The sequence below is a fragment of the Suricata suricatta genome, chromosome X (genome assembly GCF_006229205.1).
Source record: "Suricata suricatta isolate VVHF042 chromosome X, meerkat_22Aug2017_6uvM2_HiC, whole genome shotgun sequence".
Classification (NCBI taxonomy): domain Eukaryota; kingdom Metazoa; phylum Chordata; class Mammalia; order Carnivora; family Herpestidae; genus Suricata; species Suricata suricatta.
This window is the reverse complement of record NC_043717.1, coordinates 61,368,252-61,382,504: the sequence shown is the minus strand read 5'-3', so window position 1 is coordinate 61,382,504 and position 14,253 is coordinate 61,368,252.

The following is a 14,253-nucleotide window of genomic DNA, read 5'->3' as shown; positions in this document are numbered from 1 at the left end:
CCTTATATAGGTTCTAATATATATACCCTCTTCAGTATCCTTCACTTAGACATACTCTTCCATATTTGATTTGACTCAAGTAAAGTAGGACTATCATATTTCTTATTAAGAATAAAAATAATTAATGCATTGGATGTTTGTACTTAGCCCAATGCTAACTGGATTTTCTCATTTAATCTTTAAAAAAGCCTGATGGGAAAAGTATTACCTGATTTTATATATCTGACAGTCTGGTTCTTAGTGCCACCTAAGGTTGCATTTTCTCTTTTGTTTTATCATTTTGTTGTATTAGTTGGTTCAAGGGATGCTTGCGATTAATAAAATTCCATATTTTTTCACCATGAATAGCTGTCAGGTTTCTCTCTCAGTGCTCTGATTTTCTGAACTAATACAGAGGTTTACATTTGTGTTTACTACATTTCACTTTAACAGATTTTTACTGTCTCTACTTCTCTTCTTTGTTTTCTGGACGTGGTTGCATTTTTCTAGAATTTTCATAGAGTTCTATTTTCATCTAAATAAACATTTAACATCTTTTACAGCAGTGCATTTGTCATTCAGAGTGCTAACTACTCTTTTCAGCTGTGTTAATTTACATGCATGATAAAATTGCCTTCTGCATGTTTATCAAAATAATAATAAAAATGCTAAAGAGAACAGAGACAGAATTCTGTAGCACAGCATTGAATAGCTGTTTCCAGAATAATGAAAACAGCAGAGTTTGGGTTCACTTGTTCAATACACATAACCACTATTCAACTTTAAATTTCTCATATTATTAACTAGGGCATTATGAAACACTTTGAACTTATTAGGAATAATATATACAATATCTGGAGTATTCCCTTTTCTACCTAACTAGTAACTTTATTAAGAAAAAAATGAAGCCAATATGGTAGAGAAGTAGAGGAATCTGTACATCCCACATCTCTCAAAAAGGAAAGGATGAAGCCACAGGACTTGAATCCCAAAAGTGTGAGAGAAAAAGAGACTGAGTCTACCAGGGAGAAACCGGGACAGCCTGATGGGCCATAGGTGGGTACTTGTGGACTGGGGCAGATAAAACAGGCCATATAGGCACAGAAGGTAGAGATACTCTTCTGCAGAGAGACAAAAGGAAGAGAAAAAGTGGCTGGAGAAGCATAGGACTGTATCTGAACAAGAGAAAAACCTCGGACTGGGACTGGCTTCCCTGTTCACACACCTGGAGAGGAGGGGAGCCACCTCCAGGTTCCATGGTAGGCCAGGGGCACAAACCACAGCAAAAGAAACCAGTCCCTTCCCCTGAAGTACTGTGGCATAGGACAAATCCAGCCAGGACTACATATCAGGTGGCATTCAGAGGCGCTTCCCCAAACACTGGGGCACACAGAGCAGGAGTTTAAATCCTAGCCAAGTGCTGGATGAGAGACTTAACATAGAGAGAGACAGAATGCCTCATCTGCACCCTCAGCACAGTGAGGAGGGCTCCAAAGGAGTAATTTGGGACACCTGGTCCTTGAGGAAGGGACTGGAGGGTTGCCATTTTTCTCTACACCACCACTAAGGTGGGGCTTCAGGGAATGGTCCTCCAGGCCACAGTGGAGGTGGAACCACCTATACCAAAACATGCCCCTTTGCGCAGGTTAGCTGTGTATCTACTGGAGCTGGATAGAACCTGTAGAAGCAAATGACCCCTCCTCCAGACAAGCGCTGCTGCATTGCCTGGGTACGTTCTAGGACAATTCTTGTTATTTAGATATATTCTCACTTTTCTTCTTCTTATCTCATCCCTCCTCTAGGCTGGTTACTCTAGTTATTGGCTTGCTTAAACAGGCATATTTAATCCATTCTCTTGATACACAATCTACCCCTACTTCTTTACTTTCCTTTATCTCTTTCTGGAATAATCAAGCCATATAATTTCTTTGGGCACCTTTATCTTTGTTTCTTTTTCCCCTCCTTCTTCCTTAGGTTCCTTTATCTCTCCCTGGATTAAGCCTTTTAGACATTCTTCCTGGGCAATGTTTATAGTTTCTTTCCCCACCCCCACCCCCGCCCCTATCATTTCTCTCTTTGTATGTGCTCTTTGATCAACACTGCCTCCATCCTCTTTTTTACTTATACTGGATGTTTCTGAATTTTTGCTTTTGGACTGTTTTTTGGTTTTGTTTGTTTATTTGTTTTATTTGTTTGTGTGTTTGTGTGTTTTTGTTTCCTGTTTGTTTGCTTTACTCTCCAGGGCTATATCAAAGAACAAATCAAAGCACACCTGAAGGGGTGTCCAAAACATGACTACAAGAAAGGAAATAAAATAACCAAAGTCACAACAACAGAAAGCAAGTAAAACTCCCCCCAAAAAAACCCTCCAGAACAGCCAGGCCCTGGTATATTGTATGATTCCCCTTTAATATAGAAGTGCTCACAGGTACAGAGCACATAACAAACTCTTAAAACTAATAAGGAACAGAATACTAGTCAAAATGATGATATGGAAGAACTCTCCACAAAAGAAATTCCAAGAAGTGACAGCTAAAGAAATGATCAAAACTATATGCAAAATAACTAAATTTTTTTAAATAGTCTAAAAACTAATTGCTGGGCTTGAAAAAAACATAGAAGTGAGCAGAGACTATATTGCTGCAAAGATTACGAATCTTAAAAATAGTCATGATGGACTAAAAATGATATAAATGTGGTGCAAAATAAAATGGAGGCAGCTGCAACACAGATTGAAGAGACAGAGGGGAGAATAGGTGAATTAGAAGATAAAATTATGCAAAAAAAAAAAAGAGTAAGCTGAGAAAAAAAAGAGACAAAATTATCCAGGATCACAAGGGAAGAATTAGAGAACAAAGTTATTCAATCAAATGCAACAACATTCCTATCATAGGAATTCCAGAAAAAGAAGAGCGATAGAAAAGGTCTGCAGGGGTACTTGAACAAATCGTAGCTGGGAACATCCCCAATCTGAGGAAGAAACCGGCATTGAAATCCGAGAGGCACAGAGAACTCCCCTCATATGTAACTTCAATCGATATTTTGCACAATACATCATAGTGAAACTGAGAAAATATAAGGATAAAGAGAGAATTCTGAAAGTAGCTAGGGAAAAACAGTCCATAACATACAAAGGTAGACACATAAGTGTAGTAGCAGACCTATCTACTGAAACTTGTCAAGCCAGAAAGGAATGGCAGAAAATATTCAATGTGATGAACAGGAAAATATGCTGCCAAGAATTCTTTATCCAGCAAGGCTGTCATTCAGAATAGAAGTAGAGATAAAGGTCTTCCCAAACAAACAAAAACTGAAGGAGTTCATCACCACTAAACCAGCCCTACAAGAGATTCCAAGGGGGACTCTGTGAGGGAAATGTTGCAATGTCCACAAAGTACTAGGGACAACAGTGCAAGCATGAAACCTACAAATAACACAATGAATTTAAACCCAAAATTTTCAATAATAACACTGAATGTAAATGGACTAAATGCTCGAATCAAAAGGCATAATGTACAGAATGGATAAAAAACAAGTCTACAGGAGACTATATGAGACAAACTGGACTTTAAATTAAAAACTGTAACAAGAAATGCAGAAGGGCATTATATAAAAACTACTGGGTCTATCCATCAGGAAGAGCTAAAAGTCATAAATCTCTATGCACCAAATTCTGTAGCACCCAAATACATAAAATAGTCAATCACAAACATAAACCAACATAGTGATAGGAATTTCCTAACTGAAGTAGACTTTAATACTCCACCTAAAGCAATGGAAAGATCATCTAGATATAGAATCTAAAAGCCCAAGGCCAAATGGATTCCCAGGGAAATTCTACCAGCCATTTAAAGCAGAGTTAATGCAGGTCCTTCTAAAGCCATTCCAAAAAATAGAAATGGAAGGAAGGCTATCAGACTCATTCTACAAAGCACATATCACTCTGATTCCTAAGCCAGGCAGAGACCCAATAAACAAAGAGAACTAAAGGCCAAGATCCTTAATGAATACAGATGCAAAAATACTCAACAAGGTACTAGTAAATCGAATTCAACAGCATATAAAAAGTATTATCCATTATGATCAAGTGGGATTTATTCCTGGGTTACAAGGCTGGTTCAATATTCGCAAATCCATCAATGCGATACATTACATTAACCAAAGAAAAGTTAAAAACCATATGATCCTGTCGATAGATGCAAAAAAGCATTTGACAAAATACAACATCTCTTCTTAATAAAATCCTTCCAGAAATTTGGGATAGAAGGAACTTACTTAAACATCCTAAAAGCCATTTACTAAAAGCCCACAGCCAACGTTATCCTCAATGGGGAAACACTGAGAGCTTTCCCCCTGAAATCAGGGACACAACAGGGATATCCACTCTCACCACTGTTGTTTAACATAGTGTAGGAAGTCCTAGCATCAGCAATCAGGCAACAAAAGGAAATAAAAGGCATCAGAATTGGCAAAGAAGAAGTCAAACTTTCACTTTTCGCAGATGGCATGATACTCTACATGGAAAACCAGATAGACTCTACCAGAAGCCTTCTAGAACTGATCAGTAAATTCAGTAGTGTTACAGAGTACAAACTCAATGTAAAGAAATCAGTTGCATTCTTATACACCAAAAATGAAGCAACAGAAAGAGAAATCAAGAAACTTATAAATAAATCAAAAATAAATAAGTCAGTGAAGAAATGGGCAGAAGACATGAATAGACACTTCTTGAAAGAAGACATCCAGGTGTCCAACAGACACATGAAACGATACTCAGCGTCACTCATCATCAGGGAAATACAAATCAAAACCACACTGAAATACCGCCTCACACTAGTCAGAGTCGCTAAAATGAACAAATCAGGGAACTATAGATGCTGGCGAGGATGTGGAGAAATGAGCACCCTCTTGTATTATTGATGGGAATGCAAACTTGTGCAGCTGCTCCAGAAAACAAGGTTTAGGTTCCTCAAAAATTAACAATAGAACTCCCCTATGACCCAACAGTAGCACTGCTAAGAATTTACCCAAGGGATACTGTAATGCTGATGCATAGGGGCACGTGTACCACAATGGTTATAGCAGCACTTTCAACCATAGCCCATTCATGGACAGAACCCAAATGTTTTTCAACTGATGAATGGATAAAGAAGATGTGGTTTATCGATACAATGGAATACTAGTTGGTAATGATAAAGTATTAAAGTTGGCTATTTGCAGCAACATGGATGGAACTGGAGGGTATTATGCTAAGTGAAATAAGTCAGTAAGAAAAAGACAGGTACCATAATTTTTCACTTACATGTAGTTCTTGAGATAGTTAATAGAGGACCAGGGGAAAGAGGAAGGGAAAAAATAGTTACGGAGAGGGAGTAAGGCAAACTATACGAGACTCTTAAATATAGACAACAAACTTAGGGTGGTAGATGGGTGGAGAAGAGGGTAATGTGGATGATAGCCATTGAAGAAGGCACTTGTTGGGATGAGCACTGGGTGTTGTATGAAAACCAATTTGACAATAAATTATATTTTTAATAAAAGAAGAAATTAGGCTCACTTGGTATGACTTGCTACCAATCGATCTTCACTGTTTCCTTAGATGTCTTCTAAGTATGCATAAATTGTCCACAATATATTCTTTAATCATTAAAAATCAAGGTTAATTCTACCTGTTAATAATTTCCTGAATCCAACTTTCCAGTCTTTTGGCACATTTACAGATTTTCATAATTTGCTCAAGATTACTGACTGATTGAGCAACCCAATCAGTAAACTCTAATTTTCTGAGTTAAAGAGTTAAACCTACAAAAGTGGGCCCACTGATTCCTTGATATTTTCTCCCCTAAATTAGGCTTCATTTATTCCTTCAAAGATACATCTGGATTTTTGTATTAACTCCCCTCCACCTCCAGTTTTCTTTCTGTCTCACCTTGCTTGTCACCAGGCAAGATAAATGAATATGTCGTTTGCAATTACGTGGTCAAAAATTGAATCTAAATGAGAATGTTCATTAAGATAAGAGCTCATAAGATAAGAGCACTTTTTAGACAGCATTATAATCTTTTGCTTTAATTTACAATCAAGTTAGAACAGAATTAATGTAATCTAATTGCACAAACACATTAAACAAACTTGTTTTTTACATTGTAAACAAAAGTCTACTTGTTTACAGGAGGGGAAAACTTTGGAGGGGAGGAAAGGCACCACGGTAAAAACTGAGACACTGGAAATATATGAAATAAATTCATTTATCTTCTCAGATTAGTGCATATATATTAGTACCTATCTTTACAAATTGGTATTCTTATTTTCTTTGGGTAAGTACTCAGTAATGGAAATTACTGAATCATTCTATTTTTAATTTTTTGAAGAACCCCCCCCATACTGTTTTTCACAGTGGCTGCACCAACTTGCATTCCCAACAACAGTGCACAAGAGTTCCCTTTTCTCTGCATCCTTGCCAACACTTGTTATTTCTTGTATTTGTGACACTAGCTATTCTGACTGGTGTGAGGTGAAATAAACACCGATAAAAAGAACAGAAGCATACTCTTCAATACAGAAAACAAACTGATGGTTGCTGGGGGGGCAGGCAAAATAGGTGAACGGAATTAAGAGGTACAAACTTTGAGTTATAAAATACAGTCAGGGGCATGAAAAGCATAGCATAGGGGATATAATCAATCATATTGAAATAACTTTGTATGGTGACAGATAACAACTGCACTTATCATGGTGAGCACTGCGTAATGTATAGAATTGTCAAATCACTATGTTGTACACCTGAAACTAATATAGCGTTGTATGTCAACTATACTTCATTTTAAAAAATAGATCTTTAGGGGCGCCTGGGTGGCTCAGTCGGTTAAGCATCCAGCTTCGGCTCAGGTCATGATCTCACGGTTCGTGGGTTTGAGCCCCGCGTCAGGCTCTGTGCTAGTGGCTAGCTCAGAGCCTGGAGCCTGCTTCAGATTCTGTGTCTCCCTCTCTCTCTGACCCTCCCCTGCTCACACTGACTCTCTCTGTTTCTCAAAAATAAATAAAAGGCATAAAAATTATTAAAAAATAGATCTTAAAAAAAAGAAAATAAATAGGTCTTACGGTTGATGAATGGACATTAGGAGGAGCAGCTTTTTACTAAATTTATTTACTTATTTTTTTTATTTTTTTTCCTCCATAATATTTTATTGTCAAAATGTTTTCCATACAACACCAGTGCTCTTCCCCTTAAGTGCCCTCCACCATTATCACCACCTTTTTCCCCCCTCCCCCTCCCCTCAACCCTCAGTTCATTCTCAGCATTCAATATTTTACATTTATTTATTTTTGAGAGACAGAGCATGAGCAGAAGAACAGCAGAGAGAGAGGGAGACAGAGAATTTAAAGCAGGCTCCAGGCTCTGAGCAAACGTTTAGCACAGACCCCAATGAGGGCTCAAACGCACGAACCGCAAGATCATGACCTGAGCCAAAGTCAGATGCTTAACCGACTGAGCCACCCAGACGTCCCTAGAAGGAGCAAATCTTTAATGGGTAGAGTCAAAAGTATTTGAAGTATTAAACATTTCATAAATAAAAATGATGTCTTTGGAAACAATGGAGGTAAAATTTTACAGGAATTGAGGGAAAACCATAAGTTACTTCCTGGACAGGTGATTCTCTTAGCAGTAACACCAGCATTTCCTCTCCCTATAATTCCCCACTACAAATTCTAAAGTGACGAATAATGTCCTGTGTCTGCAAATGACTTCAATTATCTTGCATTTGATTTGTCTCCAAATGAGTCCTAATCCAACAAAACTGTGGTAGGATTAATGAATGTGTCATAAGTATTAATACTAGAAGCATGAAGAAATATATAGTGAGAAAGTGGTCCCAAAACTAAGTAGCAGGCACTTGTATTCTATCTAGCCTCAGAACACCAATGAAAACCCTAACCACTTTGTATTAATCCTTCCAATACACACATGCACACGTACATACATTACAAATTCTTCCTTGAATTTCATCACCTTTTGGTCTCAGATACAAGACCCCATGTTCAAGAGGCTGAGGATTACCTTCCTCACCAATTTCACAAAATTGTCTAACCCTAAGTTATTCACACTATGGAAGAAGCTTTGACTATCTTCTTTATTTATTTTTTTTATTTTTGGAATCTGCATCATTATTTTTCTTCCATGAACATGGATTATTTGAGAGCCAACTGCACTATTTAACCACAGGCCAAGCTTTGACTTCTCCCATCTGAGCTTCTGCATTCATGAGACCTTTTGCTGAGCATTGAGATCTGATAATCTTTAAAAAGAGAGACTTGGCATGACCTTTCATAAAATATATGATTATAATTATACCTATCTGAGATAAATGTCTGATGTGTGACTGTTTGCAGGGACCTAGAAAAAACAGCTGAATCATTCAAAGTAGCCTTCAGTCAGCTTCCTTTTTCAAACCAAACAGAAATATTAATTAAAAATAAAACATCTTTCGCCCACCTGTGAGGTTGAATTTTATTTTTTAGGATAGTTTTCTTTCAAATTCTAAGCACATTATTTGATTACATTTGTGCCTTTCATCTGTATGTCAGTGCTAAAATTAATCATTTGACCTATTTCAAAGTAACTGCCTTTGTAGTGACTTTTAGAAGTTAATAAAATTATACTGTGGATAAGACCCTATAAAAAGCGGCTAGCATGACACCCTCGAGGTCCATCCACTTTGCTACAAATGGCCTGCTAAGCGAAATAAGTCAGACAGAGAAGGATAGATACCATATGTTTGCATTCATAGGTCTAACAGCAGAGACCTGGCAGGGGACCATGGGGAGAGGAAGGGGGAAAGAGAGTGGGGGAGAGTGAGGGACACAGATCAAGGGAGACTACTGAATACTGAAAATGAACCATGGACTGAAGGGGAAGGGGGAGAGAGGGAGTGGGGTGATGGTCATGGTGGGGGGCACTTGTGGGGAGAAGCACTGGGTGTTATATGGAAACCAATTTGACAATAAACTATTAAAAATAAAAATAAATAAAATAAAAAGAGGCTAGACAAATATTATCTTTAAAGATGAGTTCTTTAAGCAATACCTTAAAAACAGTAACTTCTATGATAAGGAAAATTTAATAGTTATTTGTTTTGTTTCTCATTAAGTATAGCATATAAAAATTCAGCAGCATATGTCTGGTGGCTACTTAAGTAAAAATGATGATAATAATGACTATCTTTTGTGCAGTAGCCTTTTCCATAACAACCTTAAAAACTCACTTTATAGTTTGGGCCATTTCTCCTAGTGAACACATATAATTAGCATCAGCTGATATATATGTTTTAATCTACATATCTTTGTATATTACTATCTCATTAGATAGTCTTCTCCTTTCCTTTGAGATTATAAAAAAATAGGTGAAGATATATGCTTTACATAAAACATTTAACAAATGGTAGTATTTATGTCTGATTGGGTAGCATCCAATTTAATCAATCTGTATGGTCTCTTCAAATAAAAAAAAATCTATCTTTCTTTCTCTTAGCAAAGTTGAAATTAGGTGGGCACACCCATACACTGATGGTAGATGTGAAATTTTGTGGATTTTCCAATGGCAAATAAAAAATACTTTAACAAAATAACATATAGTTTATTAACTATTTCAGTTAATTTAATCTAAGAATGTAATTAGGAAACGCACAAAGGCTTCTTTATAGAAACATTTATCAAAGCTGTTTATAATATCAAAGTTAATGTTTAACAATACAAGATCTATTGATTAAAGTGTGATGCAGTTTTATAACATGGCTATTAAAATTTTGAAATATAATATGTATTGGCATTGAAATGTTTATGAAATATGGCTGGTTGAAAAGCAAATAACAAAACAACATGTTCATATGTTACTATTTGTTTTTAAATCTTTAAAATTTTGCATAAAAAGACTGGAATAACATTTGTCTTTAGGAAATTGACTTATGGATGATTTATGTGATTTTTTTCTTTCCTAAATTTTTCCAGGATTCTTCAATAAGTATCTATTATTAATTAGAAATTAGGGCTGAAAATATATCAATACATATAATAGCAATATTCTTCTTTATAAAGACTACCAAGGAATAGTAAGTGGAATGAGAAGTAAGTTAAAGCTACTTGATTTCACATACATCTGCTGGAAGGTCACTACCCTTAGTCTCTGATTCCCTCATTCAAGCCAGCCTCCTGAGAAATGCCTCACTGGCAACGTGTCTGCCAAGTGCAGTCTATTTCTGGATAGATTCTTGTCCCAAAGCTTCCCTGTTTTACTTCCCTGGTTAACTAAGCTGGTCAATAAAATCTCCTCTACTTACATTACTAAAGTCATTAAAGCTTAAGGAGAGCTCTGGAAAGAAAGTTGCTTTATTTCCTTTTGAATTTGCCTTCCCCACTCTGGAGAGGTAAAGGCACTATCTGGACAGAGTAAACCTCAAGCTATCAAATTAACTTGTTCCTGTATTACTATTGAAAGAATCAAGAAATTAGAAAAGGAATAAAGCTTTTTATAATTCTTACCATAAGAATAGAAAAAAAAAAAGGGTGGACACATACCATGTCATTCGACTCATATTTCCCGGAGCAAAAAAAAAAATTTAACTGTTAGAAATAGGATGAAATTATCAAAGTACCTGAAATCAGGGACTTAAAGTAAATCATACTTCTCATTGTTCTGTAAGGGTATGAATCTCACATTTTCAATAAGGTAAAAGATAAAAATTGAACACTCTTACATCTGTGTACTCAGTAAGTTTAACCATTTTAAACACATCAGTAATGTATGTGTCACGTCATAAAATCAATACTCACATATCATGTGTTGTACTAACTTGAGGAGGAAGTGGCATGTGAAAATCAAGTAATGTCTGTTACCCTCTCTCTGATACTCCAAATGGTATTTTTCCACCTCATATTATTACTCTTTCCATTACTATGATTTTTTTTAAAGCTGCCTACTTTTTAATTCCTTGATGCATGTTCCAGGGCTCCTGAAGGGATTGGAACAAAGAAAGTGAATATGGGGCCAGGAAAGTACTCATTCAACATGCTTAAACTTTGGTAAAAAAAAAAAAAAAAAAAAGTCCTAAAAGTACATCTTTAAAGTTACCAAATCTGGAACCTGGGGGGAAGATTACAGAGTAGAAGAACCTTGAGCTCTCCCTGCCTGGCATTTAAAACTATATATCATCCACATCCAAGTCAATAAAAGGAAAGCAATCTGAAGACTAGCAGAATAAACTCCACAACTGAATACAGAGAAGAAACTGCATCTAAAAGTTTTAAGAAGGTCAGAAAGACAGAGAGAGGCTACCCACATGAAGGAGGGAGCTGCATGGAGAGGGTTGAGAAATGGTCCTTGCACCAAGAACCTCATGTGGGGAAGCCGATCCCCATAATGTTTGTTTTGAAAACTAGAGGGGCTGAATTCCATGAGTTTGTGTAACCAGTAAGACTTGGAGCCTGGAACTTTAAAGTCAACTGACTCAGCACTGGTGGAGCCAGGAGGCTGAATGATAGTTGGATTCTGAAAGCCTGCACAAAGTTGCAACATAAAACGGAAAGTTTATGCAATATTTGGAGGCAAACAGTAGACATATCTGTTCATACAGACTCCAGAGTGTGTTAGAGGACTTCTCCAAAAATGGGGGAGCTTACAGACTCCCTACCCCCCAGCAAACACATGGAGCCACTGTGGAAGGTGGTGTTGCACAAGCACTTGCTGCCTAACCTGCTAGTAGGGTGCCATGCCCAGGAGTTCTCCTGTGGACGCACCTACCCCCAAGCCTGTTAACCTCCCCACTGGGCTCAGGGAATATTTAGTGAGTGCATGCAACCTGCCAGAAACTTGGCCACACCCAGCCACATGCCTCCAGACAACATCATGCACTGGAGCCAGTTGTGTCCAGCCATCACTGCATGTGACACCCAGCCTTGCACCTTTGGCTGCCCCAGTGTGTAGCCCCCAGATCCTGCAGCACTTCAGGAGACCCAACATAGGACTAGTGGCCCTATGCAAATTTTACTAAAACTGCTGCTGAAACCTCAGTTTCCCCAGTGGACAAACTCCCTCTGAGTAGGGCTGCCTGGGCCCCACTAATAACACAGAGAGGAAACAGTTCACAACAGGCAGAGAGTCAGTGGAGATGACAATACTGAAAAGAAAAGCAACTCAGACAGCAGAAATTCAGCAGCATACATAGGTACTTTTCTCAAGTTCCAGTTCACAAGGTACTGGTGAACAGAGGATACTGCTCTGCAGAACACTCCAGGATCTCTTCTTCATAAAATTACTACTTTCAAGAGCAGAAGACACAACTGAACTTTGTAACACAGAGAAAAAGACACAGAGAAGCAGACAAAATGAGGAGAGAGAGAAATTGATTCCAAATGAAAGAATAGGACAAGACCACAGCCAGAGATCTAAGCAAAATAGATATAACATTCTGATAGAGAATTTAAAGCAATGATCTTTCTGATACTAACTGGACTTCAGAGGAGAGTGGAAAACATGAATGAAACCTTGAACACAGACATAAAGAATAACATAATAGAGATAAAGTTCCCAATAAACAAAAGGAGAAATGTACTTGGTGGATTTAACAACAGGACAGAAGAAACAGAAGAAAGAATTAGTTACCTAGAAGATGAAGTAATGCAAAGTAATCAAGCTAACCAAATAGACAAAAAAATAATTATGCAGAATGAGAAGAGACTTAGGGAACTCAGTGACTCCATCAAATACAATAACATTTGCATTATAGTAGTCTCAGAAGAAGAGAGAGAAAGGGGGCAGAAGACATATTTGAAGAAATAATAGCTGAAAACTTCCCTAATCAGAAGAAGGAAACTGATACCCAGATCCAGGAAGCACAGAAAATTCCCATAAAAGAAAAACTAGAACCACACCAAGGCATATTGTATTTAAGTTGGCAAAAATAGTAATAACAAAATTTTAAAAGCAGTTAGGCAAAAGTAGTCCTTAACCTATAAGGGAAAATCCATAAGGCTAGCAGATTTTTCAGCAAAATTTTACAAAACCGGGAGGGAATGACATGATATATTCAAGGTGCTGAAAGGGAAAAGTCTGAAGCTAAGAATACTCTATACAGCAAAGCTATCATTCAGAATATAAGAAGAGTTCAAGAGTTTCCCAGAGAAACAAAAACTAAAGGAGTTCATGACTACTAAACCAGGCCTGCTAGAAATACTAAATGGAACTCTTTGAGAGGAAAGGAGAGAGCAAAAATGACAGTATAAAGGTAGAAAACACGAAAGCACTGAAAATGAATGTTTCTGTAAAAAAATCAAAGAATTCACAAAAACATGTACACAAAATATAATAACATCCCTAAAATGTGGGGATCAGAGAAGAAAGGAATGGATTCAAACTTGAATGACAATCAACTTAGTATAGACTGTCATATTCAGAAGAGGTTTTATACAAAGCTAATGGTAACCATATATCAGAAACCACTAATAAATATAAAAAGCATAAGAGAGAATGAAATATAAATAAAGAAAATCAGCAAACTTGAAAGAAAAAAGACAAGAAAGGATCAGAGAAAATCATCAAAACAACCACAAAAAGATAATATAATAAATACATATATACCAGTAATTAGTTTGAATGGAAATGGACTAAACAATCAAAGGACACCGGGAGGTAGAATGGATTAAAAAAAAACCAAGACCATCTATATCCTGCCTACAAGAGATACATTTTAATCTAAAAACACATACAGACTCAAAGTGAGGAGCTGGAAAACATACATCATACAAATGGATGTCAAAAGAAAGTCCAGGCAGCAATACTTATATTGGACAAAATAAATTTTTTTCCATAATATTTTATTGTCAAATTGTTTTCCATACAACATCCCATGCTCTTCCCCATAAGTGCCCTCCACCATCACCACCACCTCTTTTCCCCCCCTCCCCCTTCCCCTTCAACTCTCAGTTCATTCTCAGCATTCAATAGTCTCTCAAGTTTTGCATCCCTCTCTCTCCCTAACTCTCTCTCCTTCCTCCGCTCCCCCTGGTTCTCCATTAGGTCTCTGTTGTTTTCCTGCTAGACCTATGAGTGCAAACATATGGTTTCTGTCCTTCTCTGCCTGGCTTACTTCACTCAGCATGACACCCTCAAGGTCCATCCACTTTCCTACAAAGGGCCATATGTCATTCCCTCTCATTGCCATGTAGTACTCCATCGTGAATATATACCACATCTTCTTGATCCATTCGTCAGGTGATGGACAT